This window comes from Ursus americanus, chromosome 2, assembly GCF_024610735.1.
Source record: "Ursus americanus isolate L20-20 chromosome 2, mUrsAme1.1.p, whole genome shotgun sequence".
In the NCBI taxonomy this organism is placed as follows: Eukaryota; Metazoa; Chordata; class Mammalia; order Carnivora; family Ursidae; genus Ursus; species Ursus americanus.
The window spans coordinates 3,610,881-3,630,313 of NC_142128.1; positions in this window are offsets into that span (position 1 = coordinate 3,610,881).

Below are 19,433 nucleotides of genomic sequence, written 5' to 3' on the forward strand. Positions count from 1 at the left end.
GCAAGTCCCGGATCAAGCTGCCGGCGTGGTCAGGTTCTGGCAGGGACCCTCTTCGGGGCTGCAGACCCCTTTGCCTAGAATGATCCAGCAATTCCACTCCCAGGTAAATAACCAGAAGAGCGGAGAACAGGCATTCAAACCAAGACTTGTGCATGAATGTTCGTTAGCAGCGTGATTCACGAGAGCCGGAAGGTGGAAACAGCCCAGTGTCCAACAGTGGATGAACGGGCAAGCAAAATGCAGTCTATCCAGAGAGTAAAACAGTATTCCTCCATAAAAGGAACACAGTACTTACTGCTACGTGCCAGAATGTGGTTGAACTTCAAAATGTGAGTGGAAGAAGCCAAACGCAAAAGGACATGGATGGTAGAATTCCATTTAAATGAACTACTTGGGATCACAAAGCCATGGGAGAGAAAGCAGATGAGTGATTTGCAGGGGCTGAGGGGAAAGGGAATGGGGAGTGGGTACAGGGTTTCAGTTGAGGGACAACGTTCTGGAACTAGATCATGGGGGTGGTTGCGCAATTTGCGAATTACTTAGTGCCACTGAACTGTGTGCTTTAAAATGGTTCAAATGGGGCGCCTGGGTGGCACAGCGGTTAAAGCGTCTGCCTTCGGCTCAGGGCGTGATCCTGGAGTTCCGGGATCGAGCCCCACATCAGGCTCCTCTGCTATGAGCCTGCTTCTTCCTCTCCCACTCCCCCTGCTTGTGTTCCCTCTCTCACTGGCTGTCTCTATCTCTGTCAAATAAATAAATAAAATCTTTAAAAAATAAAAATAAAATAAAATAAAATGGTTCAAATGATAGATTTCATGTTCTGTGTATTTTACTGCACACACACACACACACACACACACACCCACCCAAAGCTAAACACAGAGCTGCCATGTGACTCAGCAATTCCCGTCCTAAGAATGAAAGCATATGTCCGCACGGAAACCTGTCCGTGAGTGTTCGCGGCAGCGTGATTCCTAACAGCCAATGGGTAGAAACAATCCAGATGTCCCTCAAACCGTGAGCTTCCTGGGGCTGCCGAAACAAATCACCTCACACCAGGTGACTTGGAACCGTGCAAAGGCACCGTCTCACAGCTCTGGAGACCAGATGTCTGAAATTGAGGCATCGGCAGGGCCGTGCTCCTCCGGGAGCTGGAGGGTCTCCTTCCTTGCCCCTTCCAGCCTCGGCGGCGGCCCACCGTGCTCGGCGTTTCTTGGCATGTGGCTGTGTCACTTCACTTTCTGCCTCTGCTGTCACAGGGCCCTCTTCTCCCCACGTATCTTATCAGGACCCCAGTCATAAGGGCTCACTCCTCAGTATGGCTTTATTCAACTGGTTACGTCTGCAGCCATCCCACTTCCAAATAAGGTCACATTCTGAGGTATGAAGGGTTAGGATTTCAACATCTCCTTCTGGGAGGACCCAGTTCAGCTCATAACAATGGATACACGCAACGTGGCCTGTCCATACAAGGGAATACTATTCAGTCAGAAAGGCGAATAAAACACCAACACTTGCTATGACGCGCAAAGCCCGAAAACATGATGCTGAGGTAAAAGGAGCCGGACACACAAGGTCCCATTTACGTGAAATACCTAGAACAGGCGAGTCCAGACAGAGTAGATTCAGAGGCTGGAGGGAAAGAAAGAGTGAGGAGGGGCTGCCAGTGGGTCTGGAGTTTATTTTCGGAGTGACGGAAGTGCTCGGGAATTTAATAGTGAGAACGGTGGTAAAATATTGTGAATACACAAAATAGTGGGTTGTGCACTTTAAAAGGGTGAATTTATGGTATGTCAATTATCCATCAACAGGAACAACAAAAAAAAGACCCTGTTAAGGGGATAAAAAACAAGTTACACACTAGGAGAGAATATCTGCAAACCACTTATTTAGCAAAGGACTTGTATTTAGAATATATTTTTTAAAAAAAGAACGCTTAAAAATCCATTGGGAAAAAAATCGAATTGGAAAATGGGCAAAAGAAACAAAAAGACATTTCACTGAAAAAGATAAACAGATGGCAAATGAGCACAGGGGGAGAGTTCAACAGTATTCGCCACTGGAGAACTGCAAATTAAAACCACCGTGAAATGCCACTACGCACCTACCAGGACAGCTAAAATAAGACACAGGGACAACTCCCCGCGCCGGTGAGGATGTGGAGACGCCGGAGGTGCACGCGCTGCCAGCAGAAACGAAAAACGGGCCGGCCACTCTGGAAAACGCTGTCTCACGAAACTAAGTCTGCACTTACCATACAATCCAGAAATTACACTCTTGGGCATCCGCCCGGCGATGAAAACTTAGGTGCACCCCAAAACCTGTGCAGGACTGTTCGTAGCAGCTTTATCCGTAATGGCCCCAGACTGGACACAGACCCGGTCCCCTTCCACAAAACGGTTACCGCCACCACCGCAAATGCTACTTAGCAATAAAAGGGAGCAAACCTTGATACACATAATAACTTCTATGAATCTCAACAGAATTATGCTGAGTGGAGGGAAAAAGCCAATCTTCAAAGGTTACGTGCACTAGGATTCCTGTTCTAGAACATTCTTTAAATGACGAAATGATAGAGAAAACAGACAAGTGGTTTCCTGGGGGCAAGAATGGAGGCGCGTGGTCTGCCAGCATGAAGGGGCAGCGTAAGGGGGATCTTCGTGTTGGTGGCGTGGTTCTGTGCCTCGACTGTGGTGATGGTTACCCAGAGCTACACGTGAGATAAAATTACCCAAAACTGCACACACGCCCCCCACCGAAGTGGTGAAACTGAGTTCTGCAGCTTTGCACAAATGTCAGTTTCCTGGGTAGGCTACTGGGCTATAATTACCCACGTTAGCCATTGAGAAAACTGACGCAGTACATAGGATCTCCTGGATATATATTTTTTGCAACTTCTGGAGAATCTACAATTTGTTCAAAATAAAAAGCGTTTTAAAAATAGATCATTTATTTACACATCGGACAGCCAGTGCTGCCTGGGCACTAACAGGTCGGAACAGAGCCGGCAGTGAACACGCCGTGAGGCCAGCCCCATTATGGCGGCCCATCAGCCTTGCACAGACCCCAGAGTGAAACCAAACGAGGCAGCAAATGTGTCATGGAAGGCTGCATCCCTTTAAGATTCTGTTTATTTTTCAGAAAGCTAGAAAACCAGGAGTTGGTAGAGTATTTATTGTTATGAATACATTATCAATGACACTTATCTCTGGGTAGTGGGATTACAGGTGATTTTGCTCTATTTTTTTCTTTCCTGTGTTTTCCTTTTTCCCCCACAGTAAATCTGAATGCATTGTTTTTGTAAGAAGAAAAAAAAAACAATAAGTGTCAGTCTTCTTTGGTTGAAAGTCACAGAAAGTAACTCAAATGAATCTAAGCAAAAACGAGTCCTGGGAAGGATGTTGGGGCTGGGGTGGAGAGTTAGACTCCCCCCCCCCCAACATTCCACTCTCTCTCTCTTTCTTCCTAACAGAAGCCTGGTTTTAGTCAGGGTGGGAACATGTCCACTTAAACTGCCCCTCCCAGCTTCCCTAAAAATTCAGGCTGGCTGTGTGACATTGTTACGTCAGAGCAGATATAAATGGAAATCCACTGGGTTCAAATCCTGGGAAAGATTTTTTTTTTTTTTTTTAAAGTGGCTGACTGCTGGCAATGCCCTTTTGTCCCTCCTCCCTCCTCATTTCTCCCGTATGGAATATCAACATGATGGCTGGTGCTGCAGCAACAGTCTTGACATTGTGTGACTTTGAGGATAGAAGCCACACGCCGAGGCTGGTTGGAAGAGAAAGACAGGAAGACTCTGGGACAGTAGTGACTCCGTGGAGACACATGCTAGACCAGCTGCCTATCCGATATGTAAGCCACTCTTTTTCCATGGTCTGCAAATTCCTCCCTGAGCAATTCTGGGCTCACAGGACCCACCAGAAGCTGGAGAACCAGACTTGAAAACAGGTCAGAATGAAAGCAACTCAAGAGTTAAGAAGCGAGAACCACACCCACAAGGCTATGGGTGACCTCCTCTCCCGCATGTGACAATCCTTCTCGAGGGAGCGGCTGGGTTCGTAAACAGTCACCTGTGTCTGAAAGCAAACCACATCCTTTCCTGGAAGCCAAGCTACAGGCTGGGAAAAGGAGAAAAACACACAAGTCTGTACAGTTGCCTTCCAAAAGTCCCTCCTCGGGGATTCTACTTGCTTATTGTTACAGTGTTTCCAGGGAGAAACTCACCTTCTCAGTGTCTCAAATAAAGCCTAAGTTATGAGTAGATGTGCCCGCCGGTCTCCATCACGAGAGACTTCCCCACGTGCTCAACGGTAAGCTGTGAGCAGCTGCCTGCACCCACACCCCCACCAGATAAGCGTTGCCCCCTCAGACGCCCAGGAAAAGTGATGAGACCTGCCTCTGGCTGAGAGCTCCATCGAGGAGGAGGGCTCCATCGGGAAGGACCGTGGGCTCCATCGAAATATGGTGTCCCGTGGCATTCCCTAAGGCAGAAGAGGAGTATAGCAAAGCCGTTAGGAGCTCTAGAAATTCCATCTCATTGTAATTATCAAAAACCTAAGTGTCCCCTAACCCCATAGGGGGCGGGCCCTCGTTTTGGCCACCCTAAGATGAAAGAAGGCCCATCAGAAGGGGCACGAAAAAGAGCCCCACTCATTTTGTAGCCTCTTTGTCCTTTTGCCCTGGGCTGGGTTTCCAGAGGAAGAAGCATCAGCTGGGGCTGGCTTGGGTCGTGTGACGCCCTGTGGCTCCGGGAGGGCGGGCAACTGACTATAAGCCCCCTCACCCCCCCACCCCCGCCACTGAACTGTCTCCAGTTCTTTCAGTGGGAAAGAGACAGGTGATTTCTCAAGCAAAATGGGAGGGAATGGGTACTTGGGAAATACACCTTTTCTTAACTTTTAAATAGATAAAAAGTAGATGTTCAAAAGACAAATTAATCTAAAACTGTCACTTAAAATGTTTTAAAAGAGAAAACCAAAGTTCCAGGGAGGTGAGGTGATACTCAGATGGCATGTCTGTGCTTTACGAGTTCAAGTTTCTCTGCCCAGAAGAATCCTGTGCTGCCATCAGCCTGAACAAAGCTGTGAGTCTCTCGGTCGCATGAAGATGAGTGAAGGCGTCCCTGGCGTGGACAAGTCCTCAGTCCAGAGAGGGAGCAAGAGATAGAAGCGACAAACCATAAAGTGATGGGTAAGACCTGTTAAAGGTACCTGGCAGAAGCGCCATGGGAGAACAGAGGAATGGGCGTGTTCATTTTGACCCTCGAGATCAGAGAAGGCTTCCTGGTGGAGGTGACCCTTGAGTAGAAGATGAGGATGAAGACCAAGACTTGGACCAAAGGATGGGGAGTTTTGAATGTCATGCTGCATTTTCCTGTGGAAAATGGAGTGTCTCTGAAGGTTTTTGAGCGGAGGGATGGAATACGATCTTATCTCAGCAGGAGGGTAGAGATTAGATTGCCCCAGCAGGAGAGGTTAAAGGTCAGGAGACCAGCAAGAATGTGGTTGCAGTCGTTGGGATGGGCCATGATAAGGGTCTGTTTCAGAGGCCGGGGAAGCCGTGGTAATGATGAGAAACCACATTCCAGGGAACGAGCCTGGGCAAGTCCTGATGAATAATTGGACATCCTGGGGGGTCAAATGGAAGATAATGCAAGATTTCTGTCTTGGGTGATCTGGTGAATAGCGATGCCATTAACCAATCTAGGGAACTCGGGAGCAGGGTGAAGGGGAAGGTGGTGAGGTTGACTGGGGCCAGGTAGGGTTTGAGATGTTAGAGACACCCCGGCGGAACTGTTCTACAGGGAGCTGGAAATCCGAGCGGAAAACTCGGAAAAAACGTGGGTAGTCATTACCTTGAGCACTGAAGTATGGACTGCCTTTGTTTATTTTTAGGATCCTTAGTAGGCATGTGTGACTCTTATAGTCGCAAAAAGAGTATGCTGTGTTTTAAGGAGCGCTAACGCGGGAGCCAGGCGGGGATCCGGGACGCCGGGAGGATCAGACAGAATGGCAGAATTGGCGTCAGTTCAATTCAGGGCCGGTTGACACAGTTACTGAGCACGTCCTCTCTGCCAGGCTCTGGGGGCGCCGCGGCACACAGGACAATGACCGTGACAGATGTAGCCCCCATCCTCAGACAGCCCTGAGGAGCGGGAAGGTGCCAGGAGAGGAGAGATGAACATCTGTCCCTCTTTGCAAAAACAACGAAAGGCAGATTCTAGAAGCTGCAGAACTCAACGACTGGTTGGGCAAAAATGCTAAACTCTTGTAAACCCTAGGACAAGAAGGGGCAAGCAGATGGTCCTTGGGGGGCCGCCTCGATCCACAGGGACCACTCACACTGGAGGATGCTCATCTCCCTTCCTGGGAGGAGGGACGGAAGAGACCACATGTCTGGGGCTCAGCAGACAGGTGACAGAGGTCCTCAGGAGTTTCCTGTGGGTGGGCTGGACAAACCCGAGCCGAGGTGAGTCAAGTGAGACAGATTCAGAAGAGGCCGAAGGACCAAATGCAAAGTTTTGATTAATGGGCCGATGTCAGGCTAGAGAAAGGTCTTGAGACCCACAGTTCCCCTGGCTCTGTCCTGTTTATCACTGTTTTTACAAAACTAGGGAAATAAATATCAGCTTGGGGTAACGAAGAACTTAAGCAATCTGAAAAAAAGCAATGGGAGACCCTTCGTGGTGGGAACAGCCCCACGACCGCCCTCCATGAACATGAAGTCCTGATGAAGGGCATAGCAGTGTCCTTTCCAAATCGAGCATCCTTCCCGTCTGTAAGCAGCCTCTGGACGCGACACCCAGGACCACCTGCCCCACTCACCCTCTCGGCAAACTTAACAGGCCCTCGAGTGTGTCTCCCCCGCTCTGAAGGCGGACGGGCTTTGTGGGAGGTGCGGTCCGGCAGCCACCGCCGCCGCTGCTGTCCAAATGCACACGTGGGGGACACGGCACTCGCTCCTGCCCTCCCTCAGCCTCAGGCTCTGCGGCTGCCACAGGCAGACAACACCTCCCTCCCTGTTTTGAAGGTTCAGTGTGGACCGCTGTGCCCTTCAAGGGCCCGGATCCGCCATCGATTCGCGCCAAGTCCTGTGTGAGAGGCCGGGTATCCCGCAGAGGGGCTGCACACGGACAATTAGAAGGGGCAACTAATGACAGAGAGAGGGACAGACCTGGGGAAGAGGGGCGGGGGGGGGGGCGGATCAGAACACACCTCTCTGAGCTTAAAAAACAATCATCTGTGCAGAGCCTTTCGAGCGCGGCACACAGCAGGTATCTAACAAACGATGGTCCCCTCCCCGCACCAGCTGGGTTCTGCAGGGTGTATGATTCCACTCCCACTGCTGTCACCAAGCATCACAGACCCAGGGCTCCGATGACAGAGGCCTGTTCCCTGCACAGTTCAGGCGGCTGGAGCCCGAGGTCCAATGCGGCAAAGCCTGTTTCTGGGGAGACCTCTCGCCCTGGCCTGCCGACGGCCACCTCCTCGCCGTGGACCTTACGTGACAGAGAGACACTCTCTAACAAGGACACTCGTCGTCTGGGATCAGGGCCCACCGTCCTCGGAGGCCCCAGGTCCAGTTGCAGCCACACTGAGGGGCCAGCTTCAACGGACGGATTTCAGAGAGACACAAGCATCCCCCTCCTCCCCGCCCATCACCAGTGGGCAGCCGCACCTCACAATGCCCGAGCAAGTCCCAGGGTGCGAGAGCAAGGGGCCGCTCCCTTGTCTCTGCAGCTGGGGAACCTGGTGGTGTGTTAAGGCTTCCCCTCAACGTTTCCCCAAAGGCCAATGGCAACCAGATCCTCATGCCTCAGACCCTGCCCGTTCACCCCGCCGGCCCCCAAATTCACAACCATTCAATTCTTAGGACCTCCACTGCCCACCCCAGACCTGGACACACTTCTTGAAGTGTGAACCATTCAAGAGCCCCCCTGACCTGTCAATGACACCGAAACCCATAACGTCTGCCACTCACTGACTGACTAGGATCATAATAGTGAACGCTGATCGGCTAACTGTTGGCTACGGGCCGTGCTAAGGATTTTCTGTGTATTCACCCCTTCAGTACTCACCCAACCCTGCAAGGTGGGTCCTGTGACTCCTCCCCTTCCAGGGAGCCCAGGCACCAACAGGAGAAGGCTTTCCCCCACCAGGTCACATGGGAAGGTCACGCGGAATTTGAACCCAGGCCATCAGGCCCTGATGCACCCAGGGCAGTAGCTCTGCCCCGCCCACCTGCCCGGCCGAGGAGGGGCTCAGTGAAATGCCTGCCTTCCCAAAACCTCAGTTTGTCTTGAAGTGTTAAGGAAGAATATTCAATAATTTAGCTAGTAATTCAAAACATTATTTTTATGCTAAACATGCCTCTGGCAGGGAGTAGAATGCAAAATGTCTGAGCATTTTTAAGATAAAGCTGGGTGCTTCAGGGGAATTTCAGCAAGGTGGACCCTGGAGGCCTTCCTTCTCTTGCCCCTCAGGGTAGCGCAGTGGATGAGCCGGGGAGCCCTGGCTCCCTGCTCCCAGCATCAGCCTTGCCACCCACCCCACCTCAGGACTCTGGTCCACACTGCCCTCATCTGCCCCCCTGCACCCCTCAGCGGCCTGGACCACCCCCAGTCCTCCCCAGCACCCCACCCTCTTCCCTCTGAACTCCCCGGCACCCCCCACACTCCTCCCCTCCAGCACCTGTTCCCAAACCACACTGGCCTGTTCTTTTCCTTCTCCTGCATGGTTTCCAGTCTTTTCCATAAAATCAGTGGTTCTTTGCAGACAAGAGCCGGGCTGTTGCTTCTCCACATGACTTCGGGCCACGTCTCTCACGTGGTACATGTCCAGGGGACACGTGCTCATTATTTCGGGGGTGGCTATTTCCTCAAAAATTGAGGCGTTGCTGCAGGAGAGCTTATGCGCGTTTTGAGTGACAGGATGTCCCATAAATTCTAGCTCTGATTGGCTAAGGCTAGTTTGAACCAGCCATAAGGGGAAACTATAGGGAAATCTGTCCTGTGTAGACACCATAGGGTTTGTCTCAAAGGCACTGCGTGTGCTTCCTGCCCACCCGCTCCGCCAGCCCTGGGAGCTGCTTATCTATCCCTCAGATCTCGCCTCCCAGATGAGGTCACAGCCCTCTGCGGTCTGCCCCGAGCACCAGGAAGCTCTCCTCCGAGCACTTACTCATGGTTCACAGCGCACCTCACAGTTGCCCACGGTTTGTTTTCTTTGCCCTGGATCTACGTCCCCAGCGCTTAGCAGGCTGCTGGTCACACAGCAGGCAATCCAGTAATTATTGCTGGTCGACTATTGAACGCTCCCCCATTCTGGCCAATCAACACGACCCTCCTGCCCCTGTCCTCCCAAACTGTCCTGTCGGAGGGTGGCTCAGGGAGGGGTGCTTGCCTCACATGCCCCACGTGGCCAGGAACCCCGGGGCTCGGGGATGCAAGCCCGGGGAGAACCCCAGGCCAGGGCTGGGAGGAGCCGCTGCGGTTTGCAGCTGCGGCCTGGCCTCGTTCAATCCCCGGCCTGCACTGCCATCTCCAGGGCACTGGGGCGCTCTCCAGGACCAACGGGGCAGCACACTTGGCCAGCAAACACAAAATCACCCTCCTAATAGGGGCTTTCAATCCAACAAAGGTCGGGGCCCTTGCGAAACATTCACTCATCATTACTCTCTCTGGAGGGGAGCAGGCAGTTGTTCAAAGCTACCAGGTACAGAAGCCCTGACATCCAGCGCCCGTCCCCTCCACTATGAGCTGGGGAGACCACAGGGCCAAGACAAGGAGTCGCACCCTAGCCCAGGGCTTATCCCAGGGTAAGTGCCCGGCAAGCACCTAGGACCTTATCAAATGCTACTTCCCAGGCAGTGAGCTGGGGTGGAGCCTGGAGAGTCTGTCTTTCTTGCAAACCCCAGATGCTGCTGGTCTGATGCTAGTCGATCCTTGATATTCAGAATGGTCCAAGGACCAGCAGCATCCGCATCAGCATCACCTGGAAGATGTTTGCTACTCAAAACGCAGTCCTGTTTTGGCAGCACCTGCATCACCCGAGCTCGTTGAAAACAGAGTCTGCCCCCCCCCAGACTTCCTGGATCAGAATCTGCATTTGAACCAGTCCTCACATCCCCCCCCCCCCCCGTGAGTCCCAGACACAGTGAAGTGTGAGATGCTCTGTTCTAGAATGCTGGTCCTTGAGCCCATCAACACGTTACAGGTGTGGGAATTCCTGGAGACCCTAATTCAGTCTCTATTGGGTGCAACCTGCCTCAGGACACTCAAGACACTTCCCCTCTTATTCCAACATAAAGCAAAGTTTGAGGGCTTTCCTTTATATTCGAATATTTTCTCAATATTTTATTTTTTAAAAAGTCAAGTTCTGGGTGCTAGATATGTTCACCATTGCTGGAGTATTGTAGATTCTAGGCCCTTCTTTGTCTGTCTTGCATGTTAAGTATTTATCTTGGTTCCTGTTATCTTTTGATACTGTTTATAATGTTTGCTGTAATACATGTTGAATTATCTTTGTTGGGCTGTCATTAAAAAATAGAAAAAAATCTTTTATTAAATTTTACTACTTTTTTTCTTAATATTTATGGGCATTTCTTTTCTCCAAGGAGGACATATAAATGTCCAACCAGCACATGAAAAGATACTCAGCATCATTAATCATTAGGGAAGCGCAAATCAAAATACAGTGAGATACCACCTCGCACCTACAAGGATGGATATAATTTTTAAAATGGAAACTAGCAAGTGCTAGGGAGGACGTCCAGAAATTGGAACCCTCCGTACGTTGCTGCTGGGAATGTAGGAAGGTGTGGCCACTGTGGGAAACAGCCTGGCAGTTTCTCAGCAAGTTGAAATGGAATTTCCATGTGACCCAGCGGTTGGCAGTCCCAGCTGCATACTCGAAAGAATTGCACACAGGGCCTCAGATACTTGTAGGTACGTGTTCGCAGAAGCATTGTTCTTAAGAGCCAAGAGGAAAACACAAGCCAAGTGTTCATCAGCAGACACACGGGGGAGCAAAATGTGGTCTCTCCATACGATGGAATATTACCCGGCTATGGAGCGGAATGAAGTGTTGACTCACGCCAGAACACGGGTGAACCCTGAAAACGTGATGCTCGGTGAAAGAAGCCAGACAGACACAAAAGAACCCGTACGATTCGCCTACAGGAAGTCTCTAGAATGGGCAGGTTAGACCCTCACCACGGCTCTCCTGGACATCCTCTAGGTCTCATGTGAAGTGAGTTGGGGTCCTTCGTAACCTTGACTTTGTCAAGAAAACTTGCAGTGTCTTCCCGTTCTCAAAGAGAGAAAATCATTCATAGATTGTGCACATTTGCGTTTATTCCTGGGTGTTATTTATTTCGCGTGGAAAAAGGGATCGTTTCTTCTGTTTTCCGAGGAGCTGCTACTTGTATATAGGAATATTACTTTTTTTTTTTTAATCTCCATCTATTGTATGGTAATTTTCCAGCTGTTGTCTTGGGTTTCTAGGTATGGCTAAGGCCGTGCCCAAAAGTTTTAGGTGTGTTCCTTCTTCCAGTCCTTCCCAAGCTACAGGCAGTGAAAGTCCAGGCTTTGGGCCTCTTCCCGTTCATTGTGTAAAACAGACGACAAGTCCATCGGATCCAGTCTCAGCTGTCATTGAAATGTCAAATTCCTAAAGAAGTTTCTAAACGTGTATTTCCAATGTCTGTACTTTCCAGTCACAGACCTATAAACAGTTGGCAGACCACGAGAAGTCCACATCCTCACTCTGCATGTCATTGCTTTCGCCCTGTTCTCTGACGTGATGAGATGCTGGAACTCCACTGCTGGACCTCGCTCTCCATGCCCAGGTACCAAATTCTGTTCCCCGCTGCAAAGTCTTCTGCAGTGATTATGCACAGTGTGGGAACCTGGGTCAGTAAGTTCCTTAGTACCTGGGGTGTGGGTGCGTGTGTGGGTGTGTAACAGACTTTTTATGTCTAAAACCAGGAAAAAAGGAGGAAGAACGGACAATATTCTAGGGATAGATATACAGAGATATCGATACTGAAAGATATATATATATAGATACAGATATTGATAGAGATTTTCTCCAAATTTGGAGGATTGGGACGAAGTAAGATAAAGTTTAGCCAAAATTTAAGGTTTTAAAATTCTGAATATGGGGCGTCTGGGTGGCTCAGTCAGTTAAGCATCTGCCTTGGGCTCAGGTCATGATCTCAGGGTCCTGGGATCAAGCCCCACATCCAGCACCCTGCTCAATCCGGAGTCTGCTTGTCCCTCTGCCCCTCTCCACCACTCATGCTCTCTCTCTCGCACTCTCTGTTTCAAATAAATAAAATCTTTTTTTAAAATAAAATAAAATTCTGAACAAATTATAATTTGGTGGGAGGGGAAAACTATGTTTTTAAAAATAGGCCCTTTAGTGACGATGTCTTGCCTTACTATTGCTTCGTGGAACAAGAGGCATTAATGGCCCAATCGCTCCTGCTGCAGCAGAACTGCCCCCATGTCTGGGATCCCGTGACTACACATCCCCCCACATCTTACGAGATCCTCGAGGCACCCTCAAGACCAGCGGCATCTGGGACTCCAGCAGTCCCATGGCTCTGCTGGTGGGGGGACGGGTCACATGAAGTATGGATGTCTTCCTGGATCATGAGGACCTTCTACCCAGCTGGGCTTCCCCACCCTGCCGGCCAGCAGCCAGAGACCACGTGTGGGCACCCTGCTCTATGCTCTTCATTCTAAAACCCACCGCTGCTGTCATTAGAAGCAGCTGCCACCAAAGGGTGTGGCCAGCCTGTCCCCATCTGTCCTTTAAGGGATGAGGTGTGATGTAAACACATATTTTAATAAGAAGTCCTCACCGGGTACCAGTGGGACAACACAGCTGGCACTTACCACCCCTTTAACCCATGAGGAGCTTGCGTGAAGCCTGCGTTGAATCCACAGATTCCTTCCACAGGATTTACTGAGCGCTTCCGGTGGGTAAGGCCAGGCTGCATGCAGCTCTGGGAAGCGGGCAAGGCACAGCAAACCATCATCCGAGGCTCTGAAGGCTGTGAGACAGGGTCACAAAACAGAGGACCGCGTGCTGCTTTAGGAGGGGATGGTTCTCTGAGGCGACATCTCAGCCAAAACTAGGTCCTGAGGACTTGGACCCCGAAGCCCTTTCCGTGTGTCCGGAGCAGAGGCCGTGGGACGAATGGGGGAGAGAGGGCCCAGCTCCAGGCCCCACTCTGCCCTGCAACCTTGGCCCCATCACTTCACTTTACGCATCATTTTCTTCATCTGAAAAAGGAGCTAAGATCAGCTATAGTGATTTTGAAACATGGCTCCAAAAATCGTGGTTGCTCCCCCCTCCAACGGTGGATCGGTGTCCCCTGTCCTTGAATCTGGGCAGGGTTCGGATTGCTCCACCCAACAAAGTACGACAGAAGTGAGACTACGTGACTTTTGAGGATACGTCCTAAGAGGCCATGGGGTTTCTGCCTGGTTCTCTTGGGAGCCTCTCCACACGAGAAGTCCAGCTACCCCAAGCCCACCGAGCTAAAGGAGCCACAGGTGGGCACGCCCAAGGCAGCTCTCCCTGAGCTCCCAGCCACATGAACCAGCCATAATGTCTAGCAGAAAATAAGCATGGATCCGTGTCTGTTGAATGAATGAATCCATGAGAAGGGAACAGCTGTGCGCAGAGGGAAAAGCATTTCTATCAGAGAACAGCAAGGAGCAGTGAGGATGGTGTGTTCTAGGTAAGGCGGCTAGTTGGAGCTGGAGGGGTTCGGGACGCTGTGAGCAGGGATGAGACAGGTGGGGTAGAACATAGAAAGGATATCGGGCAGAACGCGGTGTGATGTTGAGTGGGGAGGATGTGGTAAAACGTACGCCACACACGATTTGTCATTTTAACCATTCTTCAGTGCAGGGTTCAGGGGCATGAAGCGGCTGCCACCACCATCCGTCTCCAGAACCTGTTCATCGTCCCAAACTGAGCCTCTGTCCCCATCAAAGAATTCCCATCACCTGGGAACCTCTATTCTCTGTCCTTTTGAATGCGGCTCTTCTGGGTCCCTCCTGTTAGTGGACTCCTACGGTAGTCATCCTTCCATCTCTGGCTTCTGTCACTCAGCCTAATGTCCCCTAGGTTCACCTAGCCCTTGGCTTGGGTCAGAGCTGTCCTTTTTTATTGTGATGAAATACACCTAACAAAATTTCCTTCCTTGATTTCTAAGGTGGAGCAGTATCCCACTGCGTAAACACCACATTTTGTTCACACATTCATCAGCATGGGGGGCTGCTGTGTTTAAAGGCTCTCTGGGGCGGCCACGTGGGCCAGGGAGGGCAGCGGGGCAGGTCTGGAGCTCACCTGCCCGACCTGCCACCTGTAGCCCCCTTCACAGATGAGACCTGGGCTCAGGGCACCCGGGCAGCCTGCTGCAGGGCACAGCCTGGGAAGGACCAGGCAGGGCCTCGCAAGGCTGCAGCCTTAGAAACCAGCTCTTCCCGGGCCACCACCCTCCCCCTCCCGGACACACGTCCCCCACCGGCACAGAGGCGCGCCCTGTCTGCCAGTGCGCATGCGCAGGAAGGGGGGGGGGGAAGGCCCAGGGAGCACGCGCTGGAGGCTCCGCTCCCCGGGAGTCAATCCGCAATCCGGGGTTTGGGCCCCGCCGGGATCTCTGTTTATAAACACACAGCGGGGCCACCGGCAAGGGGGAACCCTAAAGGCAGTGGGGTCGGAGGTCAGAGGTCAGCAGGGGTGCCAGCGGGGAGATCAATCCCTTCGCCTTAGCTGGCTGCTCGTTGCGTGTTCTGGCCGGCAGACCGCCCTACCGGGTCCGGGGCTGCCGGGTGCGCCACGTGGTGCGCACGTGGTCCGGTTGGGCGCTGCGCCGCCCTTCCCCCACGGCATCCGTGGCTGGCAGCGCCCCCTGGTGCCGGCCCCGCATGCCGCACTACTCGTCGCGCCTGCGCACAACGCGTCACGACGTGCCTTCCGGTCTGCGCAGGAGCCCGGCGTGGGTCGGTTACGTCCTCACGACAACTGCGCGACCGCGCGTCCCGGTCTGGCGAGGGGCGGGTGGGCGGCGACCCGCCCAAGGTCACACGCGCGGCGCCGGGGAGGCCCTGGGACCCCGCGGCAGTCGGGGGCGGGGCCTCCAGCGTCCACGTGGCCCTGGAGGCGGAGTGCTCTGGTAGGGTCGCCACTGCTGCCCGCCCAGCCCGGGTTTGCGCTCCTGTGCGGCGGCCCCGCGGGTGCTCGTGGGGTACCCCGTGCGCGGTTAATGCCAGCGGGGCCGCGGGCCCAGGTGACGGGGAGAGTGGAGAAATGACGTGTCTGGCTTCCCGTCACCTGCCAGGCGCACGCTGAGCACCGGGCTGTGCTACTGTTAGGGCTGTTGCTTCCCCTCCCCCCAGCCCCGCCTTTGATTTTATACCCTACTGATGGCCAACAAGATGTGAGGAGGCTTACCAAGATGAGAAAGCAAACTTCCCCGGCCTTCTTCTTTTTTTTTTTTTTTTTCCTTTTTACCGTTTTCTCGTAAGGGCTCACGATTGCCTTGCCGCTGCTGCTTCCCCTGTTAAAATCAGTATTCCTCTGAAGTTTGCCCTCTTCAGCAACATCTGTTAAGTGCCTACTGTGTGCTAGACGCTGCTCCGGGCTCTAAGGTGCCTGGGTGACATGTGGGAAAGAGGCGACTCTAAACCTGGTTATCAAGAAAAGCCAGGAAGTACTCACGCTCAAAATCAGGCTGGTGGTACTGTATACACGCATTATGTTTATTATGAATGTCGCTGATATCAAGCATGGGCAGTGCACCGTCTGCAAAGAATGATAAGACAAACAGCAGTCTTGCCCGTAAATCTCTTAGAGCCCACTGATGCTCGGAGAATGATTTGCTTACTTTGGCTGGACTCTTGTACCCTGGCCAACCTGTAGTTGAAATTCTCCCCGTGATCTGGCAAATTGGCCAACCTACTATTTTCCCAACAAACTTGTCATTAAATGTAATCTGTGATGTGAACATGGTAAGACAGAAATGAAGCCAAAAAGACATTAGAATTTCATCAGTGACGTGAGCAACTTCTTTGCCGAATCCAATTGTGGTTTACAAATACAGTTTTTCCTCAACGTTTTGTGCTGTTTACAATATAAAGGCTACAGACTTGACACAAAGTTAAGTTTAACTACATTGTTAATTTTCTCTATTCTTTAAGTCTAGACGGAGGGTTGGGTCAGATGGCAAATATTTTAGGCTCTGCCAGACACATATAATCTCTGCATATTCTTTGTTTTGTCTCCCACCCTTTTCAACCTCCAAGCTCTGAACTATAGAATATTCAGATTCCCACAATAGAAATATTCCTCTGATGGCCAATTTCAAGCTACCGACGTGGAGTGTCTGAGTGCAGGGTTGGGAATGCTCCAGCATATGGATCCGATCGATGTACATAACCTCAAAAGCATAGGTCAGGGTAGGATAATTGGGAAGTAATGTGTTTTGGGACCTTGTTGTCAATAGTACTGATTTCACCGTAAACTTCTATAGTTTAACTTTTGATAATATCTGTTTAACAGCAAGCCCACAGAATTCCTGAAAATTTAACATTTGGTTTGCATGAGCCGACTCCAGCTTGGCACTGGTCTTACCTCTAAGTGGAGACGGGGGTGGGTAAGTGAGGCTTCTGGGTTGGTGGTCAATGTTCAGTTTCTTCACCGGGGTTCCACTTAGGCACACCCCAAGGGGACCCCCAGTGAGTCAACCCCCTGTATCATCCTCTCCCTGTGAGTGTGGGCCAGACCGGTCATGTGCTTCTAACCAACAGAATTTGGTGAAAGGGGCAGGATGCCCCTCCCTTGACAATGTCACGTCGTATGTGAAGGATGATGGATGTCACACCCATCGTGCTCATGTTGCCGGGATGATTGGAGACATTCTTCTCCTGCTGGCCTTGCAGGAGCAAACAGTCAAGTGAACAGCCTGCAGAGAGGGCCACGTGGCTGGGGACTGTGGGCAGCCTCCAGGACCCAAGGGTGGCCCCAGCCAGAAGCCAGGGAGAAGCCAGGGCCCTCGGTCATGCAGTCACCAGGATATGCACCTGCCGCAACCTGAATGAGCTTGAAAGAGTCACACCTCCAGATAAGAGCAAGGCTCAGCCTGAACCTGGATGATAGCCCCATGAGACCCTGAGCCAGACCCAGCTACAGCTGAGCCCCGGCTCCCACCCCGTGGAAGTGGGGGTGAGCGCATTTTGAAAGTTCCCACGTGTGTGGTCATTTGTGACACTGCAACAGAAAGTGAACACGTCGTTCTTCACTAGACTTCTGCACCTTTCTGTGTGTGTTACATTTCTCCATTTTAAAAGGTTGGGGGAGGAAATGCACACATTACACAATACAGATAGGGAAGAACTGTACCCACGTGTTGGCCAGCATACTCTTGGACAGTGTGACTCTGAGGAAACCCACGGTGCGTTTCCATTTGGGGTTTCGTTTTTTTGTTGTTGTTTTTTTTTGCCCCCAATGACTCACTGTCCTGACTGTAAGTCCTATCCATACTGTGAAGTGGGTGTGAGGTCGGGAGCTAGCCCTGTTTTCACCTCTGTGCCAGAGCTCCCTGCCTACCTGTGTGTCTCAGCATGTCTCCATGTGCCCACCTTTAAAGCGGAGATGACCATAGTACCTGCCTCAGGGCACAGCTGGACAGGATTCGGTGAGGCAGACGTCCATCTACAGTGTTATGTGGCCATCGTCCCTTGCAGCCCTCACCTGTTATGGAGCCGGCAGGGAACGGGGGGGGGGGGGGGGGCAGGTGGGTCTATACTGTGCATGGTGAGTGATTCAGGAATCCAAGTCAGTCACTGTCTTCATTCTCAGCCTTCAGGGAGATGTCAGGCCTCTGTTTGAGAGGAGTTTCTGGAAAAGTGTTCTCTTCTGAGATGCTGCTGTGCGAAATGAAGGGCTTTCCCTTTCCAGAGGCCACGGGAGAGGGTGAGCTGTGGTGGCCATGGGGGCTTCCAGGCTGCCGCAGGAAGAGAGCAGAGCTGGCCTCACTGTCGACTGAGGGAGCTGTAGCCCCGGGATCGGGCCACCCTGAAATTCCACCTGCATCCAGAGCCTCGTCATACAGACTGCTACATTTCCGCATTGTTTAGACCATCTTGAGCTGAGTTTTCCGACATTTGACGGCTGAACTTGCATCCTGATTAGGTCGTCACGTGAAGCTGTTCCCTGGGGAGAGCAGGGTGGGGGGCGTGAGGGACCGTGGACGAAGGATGTTGGATTCTGTGTCTGCAGCTCCCCCTGGAGTTGGGCGCGGTGGGCGTGGCACGCTGGCAACATTTCGCTGTGGCTGAGCCCAGGGAGGCTTCCCACGTGCTGGCTGCCGTCCGCCAGCACCTTGATCTCAGACTCCCGGCTCCAGACTGAGAAGTCAATGTCTGCTGTTTGTAAGTGGCCCAGGCTGTGGTCTGTTAGAGCAGCTCGAGCTGACTACCGCACTCCCCACATCAACCAGTATGCTCCATTGCCTCTGAAGTCTTGTCGCAAAGCACCTCCGTGCTCAGGCGAACGCACCTTTGGCCACGTTAGCGTCGGGCCTCCCACGGCGCCAGAGCTCGCAGAGACTCTGCAGGCCCTGAGCGCCTGATGTTGGAATTTGCACAGGAGCCCACCCTCCACCCTGCCTCGCACTTGGCGGCTGTGAAATGAAAGGAAGGGGTCTGGGCTCTGAGGAAGGGAAATGTCCCCGTTGCCCCACACTCTAATGTGACTGGAGCAACCCACTGATGCCCCCATTCAGCCTCGGGGACAAGTGCACCCAAGGAACATCAAGCTGGCGTGGGACCCGGTGGGGCCACGGTTTCGGGGCCGGGGCCTCCTGGCTGTTGCTTTGCTTCCTGCTTTAACTCCCCTCTGCCTTGTGCCCTCCCTCCCACTTCCGAAGCACTCCCCAGATTCTGTTGTGGTCACAGGAGACTTGTCCCTGATCACGGGCCCATCGTAGTCGTCTGCTCCTGGCCACAGAGGCCTGGAGGCCCAGCTGCCTTGGCGTCTCCGTGGAGGAGCCCTCCCACAGCCCCTTCGTCAGGACCACACGTCACCAGTGCTCCCCCGACGCCTTGGCTCTTCTCTTGCCTGCGGGATCTCACAAAAGAGGACAGGGTCTCTGGGCCCCAGCCCGGCCCAGGCACTTTGCGCGGCCCGGCCTCCCCCCTTGGCAGCCAGACTCCAGGGTCCGCCCCGGAGGAGAAAGCTCCTGCTAATCACACTGCCCAGGGTGTGGGCCAATGGATCTTCCCAGACCGGCGCGGGTCTCAAGGTTGGCCTGGCAGGGACGAAACTGAGCAGGCCCGAGGACCGTTCCCCCAGTCGGCAGCCCCATCTCGGCTTTATCACCCGTTTCTGCCAAACAAAGGCCCTGCCCGC